Here is a 4,462-nt window from a genome sequence, read left to right on the forward strand (position 1 = left end):
GAAGAAAATGCAACTTAAAATTTACAAGATGTGGCAAAAGCAGTGCTTAAAGGAAAATGTATAGCACTTAATGCATACGTTAGAAAATAAGAAAGACCTAGAATTATAATGTAAGCATTGGGAAACTAGAGAAAGAAAGATTTATAAATGAAAGTGAGAAGAAGAAAAGAAATAAAAATTAAACAAAAATCAATGGCATTGACAAGAAGGCAGGATAAAACATCAGCAAAACACTGGCATATACATCTTAAAAAACCAATCAATGTGATGGCCTCTATGGCATCTGTGCAGAACCGTCTCCGAGGGGGAAACACGGACACAGAGAGAGGCCAGTGAGTGACGTCTGAAAGGTGGGCCAAACGTCAATGCACAACAGTTAATTTCTTCCCTTATGACAGCAATGAACAATGGGAACTTCTAATAAAAATATGTTTTTTAAGCTTATTTATTTATGTTGAGAGAAAGAGGGGGGGTGGGCGGAGGAGGAGGAGAGAGAGAGACAGAATTCCAAGCAGGCTCCGCACTGTCAGCACAGAGCCTGACACAGGGCTTGATCCCAGGGGCCATGGAATCATGATCAGAGCCGAAGTTGGACGCTTAACTCACTGAGCCACTCAGGTGCCCCTCAAATAAAAGTAACTTTAAAAAATCATTAAAAGTGAAATACATAGATATAAATCTAACAAAATATGTACAGCATTTATATTTGGAAAAATTAAAAATTGATGACAAATCAAAGATCAAGGGAAGGAGAGATTTTTTGTGGGGGATTGGAAGACTCAGTATTGTTAAGATATCAATTATTCCCAACTTAAGCTCTAAATTTAATAAAATCCCATGAAAACCCCCAAATCCTGTTTGGTAGATTTCAACAAACTCACTGTAAAGTTCATGAAAAAGGCGCCATGCCTTCCCGGGCAGGGCCTCACATGTGGAAACGTCCTGGGAACCAACGCAGGCAGGAAGTGCTGAACTCCCAGCGGCTCACGCCCCAGACAGAACTCCAGGGGGACCCGGTCCCAGAGGAGTGTCCACAATAATAGGAGGTTTAGCATCAGGAGCTCAACCAGCTCCCTCAACAAGCATCCTACAACTGCCTGGGACTTCCTGCAAGAGGGGGCAAGGAAGGGGAGGGGCAAGGAAGGGGAGGGGCAGGAAGGGGAGGGGCAAGGAAGTGGGAGGGGCAAGGAAGGGGAGGGGCAGGAAGGGGAGGGGCAAGGAAGGGGAGGGGCAGGAAGGGGAGGGGCAAGGAAGTGGGAGGGGCAAGGAAGTGGGAGGGGCAAGGACGCAGGAGGGACAAGGAAGCGCTCTGTAATGAGGCAGAGCGCTCTGTCCTTGTTAACAGGTCTGGACACAGGAGGACTAGTTAACACAGGGAAGCTAGTTGTCGGGGTCTGACTGGCCAGGGGGATGGGAAGTGGCCAAATCCAGCCCCTTCAGCCTTCCTGTTCCACGTTAGGGCGTGAACAAGCCTGAGGAGCGTGTGGGAAGCCCACAGTCCTCCAGAGCCCGGGGGCTGGTCCGAGGGCTGTTGGTGCCCCCCTCCCCACACTCACCACCACACCACTGAAGACCAGTTGCAGAAGTGCCTTCCACCCAGTGCCTCATGCTCAGCTAGCGAGAAAAAATTAGAAGGCGCACCAAAAGGCAAGAAACTCAATTTGAAGAGACAGAGCAACATCAGACCCGACGTGGCAGGGATGTTGGAATTACCAGACCGGGAATTTAAAAACAACTATGATGAATATGCTAAGGGCTCCGTGGATAAAGTGGCCAGCATGCAAGAACAGATGGGCAGTGTGAGCAGGGACAAGCAAATCCTAAGGAAGAGCCAAAAATAACACTGAGGAGAAAGAGCACTGTAACAGGAATGAAGAATGCCTTCGATGAACTCATCAGCAGACTGGACTCCCTGAGCTACAGGCCATGTCAATAGAATTCTCGAGAACCGAAAAGCAGACAGAGCAAAGATTGAAGAACACAGCAGAATATGCACGGACTGTGGGGCAGCCACGGGCATGATGGGAACCCAGAAGGGGAGGAAGAGAAAGAGGAGCGGTAGGAACATTTGAGACAATGATGCCTGACAATTTCCCCAAATTAATGTCAGACACCGGACCCCAGATCCAGGCGGCTCAGGGACACTGAGCAGGATTAATGTCCGTAACGCCATATCTGGGAATATCATTTTAAGACCACAGAAAACCAGAGATACAGAAAAACAATCCCCCAAAGCAGCCAGAAGACAAGCACGCCTCACCTGTAGAGGAACCAACGTAAGAGTTATGTCTGGCTTCTTAAAAAGCAAGGAGACAGTAGAATGAAATATTTAAAATAGAGAAAAAATATTACTCAGAATTCTGAACCCTGAGAAACGATCCTTCAAAAGTGATAAAGAAATAAAGTCTCCAAGAGAAACCATATTGAGGGCATTTGTTTCCAGCAGATTTTTCTTGCACAAATGTTAAATGAAATTATTTAAAGAGAAGGAAAATAATACAGGTCAGAAACGGAGATCTCTGTAGAGCCAGGAAGAGCACCAGAAAAGAAACAAGGTAAAATAAAAACTTTGACTTTTTTTATTCTCAGTTGCTCTAATGCCTAACAGTTTGTTCAAAATAATAATACCAGCAAGGTGTATGGTGAGGTATGCTTATGTACCAGTTGTGACTTGGTTAAATTAACATTTCTAAAGTAGAATCCTGGTGTTTCAGATGGTGAGCTGTGGTTCACAGAAGACCAGGAGGCGAGTGAGACAGAGAAGTTTATCCCTCGCGGGTCCCAGAGGAGACGCACAGCGCACATCAAGGGGCCGCGTGGAGAGTCAGGGCAGGTGCAGGCAGAGAGCTTGGCAGGGCGGGGCGCACGCTATCTCAAGGTCAGTGGGGGAAGGCTTAGGTGTCGGGACAACTGGACAGCCACATGCAGCACCGTAAGTCCGGACACGGACCTCACAGTCTTCACACAGATTAACTCAGAAGGGATCCAAGACCTAAATGTAAAACGCAAAACCATGAAACACTTAGCGATCACAGAGGGGAAACTTCAGGTGACCTTGGGTGTGGTGGTGACTTTTTATAAAAAACCCATGAAAGGAAGAACTGGTAAACTGAACTTCATGAAAATTAAGCGCCCCCCCCCCCTCCGCCCCGAGAGAGACAATGTCAAGAGGCTAAGGCGTACCATACCAGGAGGATGTCACAAGAGACACACCCAATAAAAGACTGTCACTGAACGTACGAACACCCTCCTCCAATTCCACAGTGAGAAAACGACTGGATTAAAAAGAGCTCCAGAGAACTTGACAGGGAGCACCGGCGAGAAGCTGCGCGGATGGCAGGTAAACAGTTACACCGCGAGGTGTACCCCGCATCACGTGTCGGCAGGGAGGCGCAAACGCAGCGCTGGACACGGCCTCACGCTTGTGAGAAAGGCCCACGCCCACCCTGCCGACAAGGTCAAGTGAGCTCCCGCTCACCGCCGGTGCAGGTGCAGCATCGGCGGCCGCTGCGGAAGACAGCTGGCTGTTTCCTACAAAATTAAACACATTCTTACCTTAGGATGCAGCCATTTCACTCTTTGGTTTTCATCCAAAGGAGTTAGAGACTATATTCACACGAAAACTGCACAGGGATATGTATAGCAGCTTTATTAGTAATTACTACAACTTGGAGGCAACCGAGATGGCCTTCGGTAGGTGATAGATCAGTAACTGTGATCCATGCAGACAACGGAACGTTGTGCAGCAGTAAAAAGAATGAGCTCTCAAGCCATGAAAATCCACGGGGGTCACTGACTGTATCTCTCTAACTGAAAGAGGCCAATTTGAAAAGGCCACTTGCTGTATGCTTTCAAATACGTGATATTCTGGAAAAGGCAAAACTACGGAGACAGTGACAGGATCAGTGGTTGCCAGGGTTTAGGAGGAGGGAGGGGTGAATGGGGGAGCACAGAGGAATTCAGGGCAGTGAAACTACTGTATGACTCATGTATGATGTCATAATACATGGCTTTGTCCAAGCCCACAGAACGCACAAGCGGAGAGGGAACCCTAGCGTGGACTGTGGATTTCCGGCGGTAATGATGAGTCCATGTGGGTCCGTCAGTGGTAAAAACCCTTGTCTGGAAGGGGGCCTGGAAATGGGGGAGTCTCTGCCTGAGAGAGGGTGGGAGTTATGGGAAATCCCTGGACCTTCCCCTCAATTTTGTTGTGAGCCTAAAACTGCCTTAAAAAATAAAGTCTTCATTTAAAAAAATGTAAAGACCAAAGGTCTAGAATAGCTAACATAAAACATAAAAGAACAAAGTTGGGGAGCTCTCTCCAAACCTAAGACAAAGCAGAGGCCATAAAGACAGAATGGCCTTGATCAGAGACCAGACACACAGCTCCGCGGAACGGAGCTGAGAACCCAGAAAGGGCCCACACAGATGTATTCAGCTGATGTTTGACCAGAAACAGTCT

General features: G+C 47.6%; 1 long non-coding RNA gene across 1 annotated transcript; it reads right to left on the reverse strand.

Moving 5' to 3' along the window:
* Nucleotides 1-2,556: 2,556 nt before the first annotated feature.
* Nucleotides 2,557-3,918, reverse strand: LOC115278127. The gene is made up of 2 exons (XR_003902715.1): nucleotides 3,556-3,918; nucleotides 2,557-2,992 (listed from the first exon to the last, which is right to left on the reverse strand). It is a non-coding gene; the product is annotated as an uncharacterized LOC115278127 (long non-coding RNA).
* Between the last annotated feature and the right edge of the window lie 544 nt (nucleotides 3,919-4,462).

Source organism: Suricata suricatta, chromosome 14 (genome assembly GCF_006229205.1).
Source record: "Suricata suricatta isolate VVHF042 chromosome 14, meerkat_22Aug2017_6uvM2_HiC, whole genome shotgun sequence".
In the NCBI taxonomy this organism is placed as follows: Eukaryota; Metazoa; Chordata; class Mammalia; order Carnivora; family Herpestidae; genus Suricata; species Suricata suricatta.